At 42.5% G+C, this 12,282-nt stretch overlaps 1 protein-coding gene across 7 annotated transcripts in view; it reads left to right on the forward strand.

The window, feature by feature from the left end:
* Positions 1 to 12,282, forward strand: part of abr (ABR activator of RhoGEF and GTPase) — a 321,977-nt gene that overhangs the window by 293,790 nt on the left and 15,905 nt on the right. Inside the window, exon 17 of one of the 7 annotated variants that reach the window (XR_007930235.1) lies at positions 5,114 to 5,315. The exons of the other annotated variants lie outside the window; for them this stretch is intronic. The gene's annotated coding sequence lies outside the window, so the exon portion shown is untranslated. The remainder of the gene's footprint in view (positions 1 to 5,113; positions 5,316 to 12,282) is intronic. 7 annotated transcript variants of the gene reach the window in all.

Consider the following 12,282-nt stretch of genomic DNA (forward strand, 5'->3'; position numbering starts at 1 on the left):
CAGCATGACCTCTACGCTAAACTCTGAATACCACAGTAATTATGGCTTTTTCCCACACCACGAACAAACACACATTCTCCTGCAAATGCCAAGATGTTTCCAAAGTTAGAGCTGTAACTACTGGCCTCATGCTACAGAGAGATGTGTGTAGGGTAACTTGAGCATGTCATCTGATATTGATGAATAGGATGGTCAGGACATTGTGAAACAGCATGATATTTTACGAAGAGTTTGTTGAACAAATTGGTTTTCATGACATTCGTTTCCAATATGTGTTCTTTAATTTCTGGATTCATATGCTGATCCTAAAGTGTTAGTATTATCGAGTCAAGTGTTGACACAAGAGTATAATATATATATTATATATATATATATATATATATACAGTGGGTACGGAAAGTATTCAGACCCCCTTAAATTTTTCACTCTTTGTTATATTACAGCCATTTGCTATAATCATTTAAGTTCATTTTTTTTCCTCATTAATGTACACACAGCACCCCATATTGACAGAAAAACACAGAAGTGTTGACATTTTTGCAGATTTATTAAAAAAGAAAAACTGAAATATCACATGGTCCTAAGTATTCAGACCCTTTGCTGTGACACTCATATATTTAACTCAGGTGCTGTCCATTTCTTCTGATCATCCTTGAGATGGTTCTACACCTTCATTTGAGTCCAGCTGTGTTTGATTATACTGATTGGACTTGATTAGGAAAGCCACACACCTGTCTATATAACACCTTACAGCTCACAGTGCATGTCAGAGCAAATGAGAATCATGAGGTCAAAGGAACTGCCTGAAGAGCTCAGAGACAGAATTGTGGCAAGGCACAGATCTGGCCAAGGTTACAAAAAAATTTCTGCTGCACTTAAGGATCCTAAGAGCACAGTGGCCTCCATAATCCTTAAATGGAAGACGTTTGGGATGACCAGAACCCTTCCTAGAGCTATCGGGGGAGAAGAGCCTTGGTGAGAGAGGTAAAGAAGAACCCAAAGATCACTGTGGCTGAGCTCCAGAGATGCAGTCGGGAGATGGGAGAAAGTTGTAGAAAGTCAACCATCACTGCAGCCCTCCACCAGTCGGGGCTTTATGGCAGAGTGGCCCGACGGAAGCCTCTCCTCAGTGCAAGAAACATGAAAGCCTGCATGGAGTTTGCTAAAAAACACCTGAAGGACTCCAAGATGGTGAGAAATAAGATTCTCTGGTCTGATGAGACCAGATAGATGGCCTTAATTCTAAGCGGTATGTGTGGAGAAAACCAGGCACTGCTCATCACCTGTCCAATACAGTCCCAACAGTGAAGCAAGGTATTGGCAGCATCATGCTGTGGGGGTGTTTTTCAGCTGCAGGGACAGGACGACTGGTTGCAATCGAGGGAAAGATGAATGCGGCCAAGTACAGGGATATCCTGGACAAAAACCTTCTCCAGAGTGCTCAGGACCTCAGACTGGGCCGAAGGTTTACCTTCCAACAAGACAGTGACCCTAAGCACACAGCTAAAATAACGAAGGAGTGGCTTCACAACAACTCCGTGACTGTTCTTGAATGGCCCAGCCAGAGCCCTGACTTAAACCCAATTGAGCATCTCTGGAGAGACCTAAAAATGGCTGTCCACCAACGTTTACCATCCAACTTGACAGAACTGGAGAGGATCTGCAAGGAGGAATGGCAGAGGATCCCCAAATCCAGGTGTGAAAAACTTGTTGCATCTTTCCCAAAAAGACTCATGGCTGTATTAGATCAAAAGGGTGCTTCTACTAAATACTGAGCAAAGGGTCTGAATACTTAGGACCATGTGATATTTCAGTTTTTCTTTTTTAATAAATCTGCAAAAATGTCAACAATTCTGTTTTTCTGTCAATATGGGGTGCTGTGTGTACATTAATGAGGAAAAAAATGAACTTAAATGATTTTAGCAAATGGCTGCAATATAACAAAGAGTGAAAAATTTAAGGGGGTCTGAATACTTTCCGTACCCACTGTATATATACACACCGATCAGGCATAACATTATGACCACTGACAGGTGAAGTGAATAACACTGATTATCTCTTCATCATGGCACCTGTTAGTGGATGGGATATATTAGGCAGCAAGTGAACATTTTGTCCTCAAAGTTGATGTGTTAGAAGCAGGAAAAATTGGCAAGCATAAGGATTTGAGCGAGTTTGACAAGGGCCAAATTGTGATGGCTAGACGACTGGGTCAGAGCATCTCCAAAACTGCAGCTCTTGTGGGGTGTTCCCAGTCTGCAGTGGTCAGTATCTATCAATAGTGGTCCAAGGAAGGAACAGTGGTGAACTGGTGACAGAGTCATAAGCGGCCAAGGCTCACTGATGCATGTGTGGAGCAAAGGCTGGCCATTGTGGTCCGATCCAACAGACGAGCTACTGTAGCTCAAATTGCTCAAGAAGTTAATGCTGGTTCTGATAGAAAGGTGTCAGAATTCACAGTGCATTGCAGTTTGTTGTGTATGGGGCTGCATAGCCGCAGACCGGTCAGGGTGCCCATACTGACCCCTGTCCACCGCCAAAAGCACCAGCAATGGGCATGTGAGCATCGAAACTGGACCACAGAGCAATGGAAGAAGATGGCCTGGTCTGATGAATCACGTTTTCTTTTACATGTGCATGGCCGGGTGCGTGTGCGTCACTTAACTGGGGAACACATGGCACCAGGATGCACTATGGGAAGAAGGCAAGCTGGCGGAGGCAGTGTGATGCTTTGGGCAATGTTCTGCTGGGAAACCTTGGGTCCTGCCATCTATGAGGATGTTACTTTGATACGTACCACCTACCTAAGCATTGTTGCAGACCACATACACCCTTTCATGTAAACGGTATTCCCTGGTGGCTGTGGCCTCTTTCAGCAGGATAATTCGCCCTACCACAAAGCAAAAATGGTTCAGGAATGGTTTGAGGAGCACAGCAATGAGTTTGAGGTGTTGACTTGGCCTCCAAATTCCCCAGATCTCAATCCAATCGAGCATCTGTGGGATGTGCTGAACAAACAAGTCCGATCCATGGAGGCCCCACCTCGCAACTTACAGGACTTAAAGGATCTGCTGCTAACATATTGGTGCCAGATAACACAACACATCTTCAGGGGTCTAGTGGAGTCCATGCCTCAACAGGGCTGTTTTGGCAGCAAAAGGGGGACCAACACAATATTAGGAAGGTGGTCATAATTTTATGCTTGATCGGGGTGTGTGTGTGTGTGTGTGTGTGTGTGTGTGTGTGTATATATATATATATATATATATATATATTACACTCTTGTGTCAACACTTGATAATACTTTACTAACACTTTCAGTTCTCTTTCTATTCCATTGTTTATATTTATTTAAAAAAAAAAGAAAGAAAAAAAAAAAACTTGTTACATGTACTGTGCTAGACTAACTGGGACTTGCCACAGCACTTTTGTAGTTTAATTGCTTCTATTGTTCTCATTTGCAAGTTGATTTGGATAAAACCAGCTGCTAAATGATTAAAGGTGTGCAGTAAGCGATTTCTGAGAAACACTGTTGATATTTGAAATCAACCCAAACAAGCACACTCCTCCCTTCATTGCTCCACCCCCAAAATGCACTAACACACAATTCAAGAGTGGATGTTTCTTTATCATAGCTAAAGTGAAGCAAAATAATGCTTTGTGAAAAATAAAGCACAGATGATGAAGAAATGACAAGGAATAACAAAAAAATTTAACATAGAGTACACAGGAGTATATACAAGCATAAGTTTGTTATTAGTTGCCAGCAGCACACCAGCTCCAGACAATGACACTCAAAAATGTCCTGTTACTATAGCTAACATTACAACAACATATCTTGGTTCTATGAAATATAGTAAAACCAATCTTACTCGCATATAGAGCAGAAATAACGCAACCTCACTGTCTATTTTCAGGCCTTCCCGCTTAGATCTCTTTAGCGCTGGAAAGCTTTTCTCATATTAACTTGGGTCCTAAAGCTCTTGCCTAATCATATCTCTTCTTTTTACAATGATATTCCTCTGACCTTTTCCCTTTTGTAATGTCTCTCAGCCATCTGCCTTCTATAGTCTTTCTTCAAATCTCCTTCTTGCTCACTTTCTCTCTTCCCCCATCATGAGTGTATACACCTCTTACTGCTGATTGGCTACAAGTGTGTTGTGGTGCTCAGTCCGATCCACTTTCAACATTTTCTCAGAAATCACTTACTCCTTCAGAAATCATTCTAATATGCTGATTTGGTTATCAAGAGACAATTAGTATTATTATCAATGTTGAAAATTGTGCTGCTTAATATTTATGTGGAATTTTTTTGTTGTTTTCCAGGATTCTTTTGAATAGAATTGTTTTGTAACATTATAAATGTCTTTACTGTCACTTTTTATCAATTTCCTTGCTTAATAATATGTTCTTTTCTTTCAACAATATTACTGACCCTAAAGTTTTGAACAGTAGCGTATATTTCAGAACATTAAACCATGGGAGTAAAATATGACAATGCGTCAGTCATTTTCACAATATTGATGAAATTGTTTGATTGTCTCGATCAAAACAAGCTGTAAATGTTTGCCATATAAGCTACAAGGTACATTGTCTAATTATTGCACTGTGCAGTTCATTGTTAGGAATGGAAGAAGGAAATGGAAGAGAAGAAAGGGATGGTGACAGGGTTTTAAACTCTACTTGAGGAATGTGAATTAAATATTTGATTTCTTCTTTTGATTAAGTTGTGTGATTGCAACTGAGATGGTAGACTGAGTTTGTTTCTGCAGATATTATCTAAATTATCTGGTTCATGTAGTTAAATGATTCTCAGCACGATTGGCCGGTGAAATCAGTCTAACCTTAGTTTGCTAAACCATGTGCTGTCTGTCAGTCAGCAGCCCTTCTCAAAGTTAAAATCTGTGTGTGTGTGTGTGTGTGTGTGTGTGTGTGTGTGTGTGTGTGTGTGTCTGTGGCTCTACACTGATGCATAGTATATATATATATATATATATATACACACACGTAATCAGAGGAGTAGTGAGGCTTTATAGTAATCTTAACAATGCACATGCTGTATTTGTAACAAATGAACTAATATCATGTTTTTCCTCCCTTTGTTATCTGTAAGGATCCTCTGTGTAGTTTGTCTTTGAGTATAGAGAGAGCAAAGAGAAGCTGGCCAGAGAACACTGTGTTCCTGCTCTGCACAGCAGCAGGCCGGCAGAACAGAGGGAGATGGGGTGGGCAGGGGGGAGGGACGCTGAATGAGAGAGAACGAGACTGCAGGAAAGAAGAGAACAGAATTGAGATCTGTATCTCCAAAGTTCAGTGTAAGATGTGCTCTATACGCTCTATACTAGTTATTTATATGTACCATGATTATATCATGTTTTTTTTTTTTTTTAATCCATCATGGTAACATGATTTCGCTGTGTTGTGGTACCAGTTTTTTTATGTTTGATGTTGACATGGTTTTTGGGCATCTACCATAGTAGTAATACCATGTTATACCATATGTTTTCAATATGTACCATTGTAATACTATGTCTTTGAGCTTATACCATGGTAATACCATGTTTTTAGACATGTACAATGGTCAATTTGTTGGGGGTTTTGGACATTATCCATGTTGTTATAATGTTGTTTTTATGTTTATTTTAATAATACTATGGTTGCTGGATATTTACTGTGATAATATCATGTTTTTAGGCATGTCCTGTTTTAATACCACGTTTTTTGGACATGTTCTATGGTATTATGTTGTTTTTATATTTATCTTGATGATACTATGGTTTCTGGATGTTTACCAAGGTAATGCCATGTTGTTATGTACATGTACCATGTTGGTACCTTGGTTGTTTGCATAATTGGCATTACCATCATCATTTTAAACAACGTAAATACCATGGTGTTCTCATCTGATACCATCACTCTACCTGCCACAGTACTTTTTGGATACTACCACAGTACTTTTTTGGTTAAACTTTATTTTATGTCCTTGTTACAGTGTAATTACAGAAGTAAAAAAGTAATATTAATTCAAAACATGTACTTACTATTTGATTAGGTTTAGGGTTTGGTTTAGTTAGTTGCTTGTAATTATGCATACTTACTATTAGTACTATGATAAGTATGTATAACGTGTAACAATAACACTGTAAAATAATGTGTTACCCTTTTTCCTTACCATATATTTTTATAATCACTCCCATATTTATGATAAATCTCCATGTGGCTGATATTAGAAGTGTTGTTTGAAGTTGTGAAGGACCAGAGCTTCTCAGAAACTCATTTATCAGGAAACATAAGTCTCATGTTCAGGTCAGCACAGGTCTGTCTTAATTCAAACCAATTCAGAGCAGAGAAGCTCCCATCTTTGTTTTGGATGTACAATCCCTGTGCAATTAAATGAGGACATTGAAGATACTACTGGCTTGGTGTATTATCTTGAAGATAGTTGTTTCATGCAGAGAGTGATGAGAACAAAAGTTTCCACTCTGACCTTCACCCCACCTCCATCATGATCATCCAGGCTGGCTTATAGGGAATCAATCGAGTACGCTGTTAAAATAATCTCATAGCATAGACATTCAGTTTGGACTCTTTCTTCCCAAAATTTCCCAGAGGAAAGTGAAAAGTGGTGTCTGTGTGGTGATCCCCCAGGTCCTTTAGTAAGAGTTTGAAGGAAAGCACTTGAACAGATAAGGTGACTACAAGGTGAGTCTTTGAGATAGTAAGCCATTTAGCTGTATTAAAGGATTTTCTAGACATATCATGGGAAATTTGATTCCATACATTTTTAATAAAGCACTGTAGGACATGCCAGAAGGTTAGAGAAAGGCTCAAGTAAGGTCAGGTGTAGCATGTGTATTTGGGTTCTGTAAGGCTTCATTCACACAAAAGTAGTTCTCAATACACAGTTTTGAATACACCTCCTCTATGATGAACATGGTTTTTAATTTTCTAAAAAAATTAAAAACTCATTAAAAGAATGACAGTTTCTTTTTTGAAAATTTTCAAAAAGAAAATATTTTGAACCGTCAAATCAAACTTTTGTCCATTAAATCAAACTGATGTGGTGCAGAAATGTACCAAGTAAAATAAATAAATGAGTAACAGGAAATGATATCAGAGAGGACCTATGCAGACCATCATGATTGTGTGTCATGGTCAATATGTCTCTTAATTATGAGAAAATTTGATCTAGTTATGTCCTCCTGTTACAACACAGAAGGGGACAGCGACACTAGAGGTGCAGATGTTTTATTGAACAACCAGAATGATGACAGAGTGCAGGTGAGTGAAGGCAGGTTAACACGTTGGCAGATATTGTAGAAGAACTTATACTTGTCTTGGTTTTTGCAGGATTGGCAGATGGATGACAGACTTGGAGCTTGAGCAGACACAGATGAACTCACGGGAGACGAGGAGACAACGAGGAGTCGAGGGAACACACGGGAGACAGGTAAGTATCTTCGGTGGAGTCCTTGAGGTAAGCAAACAGGTAAGACCATGTGCAAACGAGACCGGACAGTGACTGAGTGAGAGCGTGAGTCTTTTGTGCTGCTGTTAATGAGGGTGCTGATGGGCTGCAGGTGAGGGTGATTAAAACTTTGGTGATGACGTGCGCTGTGTCTGAGTGAGTGTAGAGCCTGGCGTGTCTGTGACACTGGGGGGGGTTCCTCGGCTGTGCCAGGCTCTGTGGGAACAGAAACGGAAGGATGGTAAGGTTTTAACAAAGAGACGTGAAATGTGGGGTGAATTTTATACTCAGGTGGGAGCTGGAGCTGGTAGGTGACGGGGTTGATCTGCCGCAGGATGGTGAAAGGGCCAATGAATCTGGGACTCAGTTTCCTACAGGGCAGGCGCATCCTGATGTCCCTCGTTGACAACCAAACCTTCTGTCCCGGCTGGTAGTTGGGAGCGTTGGAGCGTTGAAGGTTGGCTGCCATTCTGCGCCTGCATAGGGCTCGTTGGAGCTGATGGTGTGCGGAGTCCCAGACCCTCTCGCTCTCTCAGAACCAGTAGTCGACCGCTGACACGTCCGAGGGTTCCTCTGACCAGGGGAACAGTGGGGGTTGGTAGCCGAGTACGCACTGGAATGGGGTGAGTCCGGTGGTAGGCTGTCTCAGGGAGTTTTGGGCGTACTCGGCCCAACCCAGGAACTGGTTCCAAGAGTCCTGGTGGCCGTGGCAGAAGGTACGAAGGAAGCGGCCGATCTCTTGAATCTTCCGCTCCGTCTGCCCGTTCGTTTGGGGATGGTAGCCTGAGGAGAGGCTAAAGGTCACACCTAGGAGTGTAAAGAAGGCCTTCCAGACCCTGGAGATGAACTGTGGCCCTCTATCTGATACGATGTCCTCAGGAATTCCATAATATCTGAAGATATGGTTAAACATAAGTTCAGCAGTCTCCATGGCCGTGGGCAGTCCCCTTAAAGGAATCAGACAAAATCTGTAAACAACCACTAGTATGCAGGTGCAATTATCTGAGGCAGGGAGGTCAGTGATAAAATCAACTCCTAGGTGTGACCAAGGACGGTTGGGAACGGGCAGAGGCTGGAGTTTACCGGAGGGAAGATGCCGTGGACTCTTTGAGATGGCGCATTCCTTGCATCCCTGCTCGTACCTCCTGACATCCGATGCCATGTTTGGCCACCAGAAGCATTCTTTAAGCAACGAGAGGGTTTCATTGACCCCTGGGTGGCCAGTGCCCAGTGATGTGTGAGATGCCCGAATGAGGGGAGTGCGCCGTGTCCGGGTGATGTAGAGCAAACCTGGGGGGCAACCCGGCGGAGCGTTGGTGGAGGCATTGGGCTCGGGAAGTGTCTCCTCAGACCAGACGATGGGATTCACAAAGAGCTTTTCTGGCAGAATAGGTTCAGGAGTTTCTGAGGGCTCATCAGGACCATGGATGCGAGAGAGGGCGTCTGCTTTTACATTCTTAGACCCTGGACGATATGAGATGGAGAAATTGAAGCAGGTGAAAAACAGAGCCCATCATGCTTGGCGGGGATTCAGTCGTTTTGCATCTCGAAGGTATTCCAGGTTCTTGTGGTCAGTTAACACAACACACGGATGTTTCTAGCCAATGCCTCCACTCCTCAAGGGCAAGCTTGATGGCAAGAAGCTCCCTGTTTCCGATGTCATAGTTGATCTCCACTGGGTTGAGTTTGCTGGAGAAGGCGGCACATGGGTGGAGTCTACTCGGATTCCCCTGCTGCTGTGACAAAACCGCTCCCACTCCAGTGGTCGAGGCGTCGACCTCTACGACGAAGGGTTTCTTGGGGTCCGGATGCACCAGGAGGGGAGCAGTGGTGAAGGCTTTCTTCAGAGTCTCGAAGGCTTGAGTGGCTGCTGGGTTCCAGGACAGAGACTTGGGCTTACTGCGCAGGAGGTTAGTGAGTGGAGTGGAGATGATACTGTAACCTTGAATGAAGACTTGGGCTTACTGCGCAGGAGGTTAGTGAGTGGAGTGGAGATGATACTGTAACCTTGAATGAAGCGTTGATAGAAGTTGGCGAATCCTAGGAATCTCTGAAGTTCTTTTATGGTTGTGGGAATGGGCCAGTCCTTGATAGCAGATACCTTCCTCTCGTTCATCCGGATGCCACTGCGATCGATGTAGTACCCAAGGTACTGCACTGAGGGCTGGTGGAAGGTACATTTCTCTGCTTTGAGGTACAGGTGGAATTCCCTCAGGCGTTGCAGGACCTCCGCAACGTGGTGGCGATTGTCGGCCATACTCCGGGAGTAGATCAGGATATCGTCGATGTATACCAGGACTGACTTGTGTAGGAACTCCCGGAGCACCTCATAGATGAAGTCCTGGAATACGGAGGGGGCATTGACCAATCCATACGGCATGACCAAGTACTCGTAGTGGCCATTAGGGGTCACAAATGCTGTCTTCCACTCGTCCCCCTCATGTATCCGGTGAGGTTGTACGCGCTGCGGAGGTCCAACTTGGTGAACACAGTGGCACCTCGGAGATGTTCTAGCGCGGATGGGACGAGAGGAAGTGGGTAGCGGAACTTTACGGTAATCTTGTTTAGTGCTCTGTAATCAATGCAGGGCCGCAAGCCTCCGTCCTTCTTAGCCACGTAGAAAAAGCTGGAAGCAGCAGGGGAAGTAGATGGGCAGATGTAACCTTGTGACAGAGCCTCTTGTATGTATTCCTCCATGGCCTTCTCCTCCGGGATGGAAAGGGAATAGATCTTCCCTTTGGGCACTGGCTCACCTGGAAGCAGATCTATGGCGCAGTCCCATGGCCGGTGTGGAGGCAGCATGGAGGCTTTCTTGGGGCAGAAGACATCGCTGAAGTGGGAGTAACACCTGGGAATGTCCACGGAGCGGTTCTCTAGGGGGCTTTCGGTGGACGTGACACAGACTGGTAAATTTTCAGAACAAGGAGGGCTTGGAATGGGAAGTTCAGGAAAACAGTCCAGGAAACAGTTGTCACCCCACTTCAGGATTTCCCCAGTCTTCCAGGAGATGACAGGATTGTGCTGCTCCAACCACGGGCGCCCTAAATATATAATTGATATATCCTCTCAATTAAATATATAATTGCTCACCGATCGATGAATCCCAAGCCGGCCTTCCAAAAACTTCCTTGAAGTGAGCGATGAAACTGGAGAGAGACTGTGTAATGGGATTCCTTGAGGTAAGCAAACAGGTAAGACCATGTGCAAAAGAGACCGGACAGTGACTGAGTGAGAGCGTGAGTCTTTTGTGCTGCTGTTAATGAGGGTGCTGATGGGCTGCAGGTGAGGGTGATTAAAACTCTGGTGATGACGTGCGCTGTGTCTGAGTGAGTGTAGAGCCTGGCGTGTCTGTGACACCTCCCTATGTCACCACTGTTGATCTCAAAATATCCATTTATTACCCTGCTAATTTGATTGGTGTAAACATGTCATATTGGTTTAGTGATATAATAACAAGGCTCCAACATTCCATAAATATCAGGTAAGAATCTCATTATAGCCCTAATATTTGTATAAACAGCATCAGTAATGATGATTGCCCACTAATTGCATTGAGAGAATTGATTTTAGTGATATAAGCTAATGCAGTTTTATGTGCTTGACAGACCTTGCTAGACATTCTCATAAAAAGCTATTCAACCTAAAGCAATGTTCATTGCGAGTTTTGTCATTGTGCTATTTGTGTTCCCTTATGTGTCAGCCAACTTCATGTTGATTGTTAGTGAAGTTTACTTAAATGCATACCCACAGGAATTGGTTTAGATTCAGTCTTAGTGTAGACCAGCACTGCACATGTAGAGGATTTCTAACAGTGACCAGTGGTAGAGAACTGGTTTTAGACATGGTCAAGACTGTCAGGTTGTTTATTATTGTGACTTTAACCTTTGGGTTTGTCTGTGGCATGTAGCATGGGAAACTTGTGTGGAAGAGCTGTGTGTGTGAGAGAGTGTATGTAACTAAGTTTCTTCTCCTCAGAGAGATGTGTGTTAATGCAAAGAGCACAGATTTTACCTAGAGTGGTTCTCCTTATATGTTCACATGCAGGACAGTAAAGCACCTAAATATTGTAGTGTGAATTCTTGTGAATAATGTGTAACACTCTATGGTATATATGACAGAAATGGGTTAATCTCTTAATATAACTGTTTTGCCATTGTTGCAAGCTTGAGGTAGTGACTGTGTAATAGAGCTGTGTTACAGTGAAGTGTTCATTATAGAGCTTTATACATTGTTCAGGTTTGATTCATCCATGCTGAACTCTTATGCAGCAGTGTAGTAGAATTAACTTTATATAGAGAGAGAGAGAGAGGGACAGCCTTTGATTTTTTTTTTTTTTTTAATAGAATAGCAAAATGAGTTTGAGTCATCTTTATCAAAAAAAAAAAAAAAAAGAATAAAGAGAGAGAGAGGATATAGATTTTTAAAAAATAAGGCTCTGTTGTAGGTTTAAAATGTTTGCACGATGAGTATGGGTATAGAAACAGACTGCTGCTTTGATATTATGATTTTCTGTAAAGCTGCTTTGAAAACAATGTGTATTGTGAAAATTGCTATACAAATAAATATGTTTGAAATTTGAAATACAGTGCAAATGTTTACTGATATATTGCTCAAAGTAAACCTGAAATACCCTCATATCCTGATAAACAACTTTTGTCCTGAAAGACTAAAACTGAGGCTGTTTTCTGAGCCTCAGGACAGTTTCCCTCAGGAGGCGATTTATTGGTGTTCATTGTTAAAATATTTTTTCTGACTTATTTCACTGACCTAAAAGGGATGAAAATACTTTCATCATTTGCTTAGCTTCATGTTGT

This window comes from Ctenopharyngodon idella, chromosome 5, assembly GCF_019924925.1.
Source record: "Ctenopharyngodon idella isolate HZGC_01 chromosome 5, HZGC01, whole genome shotgun sequence".
Taxonomy (NCBI): domain Eukaryota; kingdom Metazoa; phylum Chordata; class Actinopteri; order Cypriniformes; family Xenocyprididae; genus Ctenopharyngodon; species Ctenopharyngodon idella.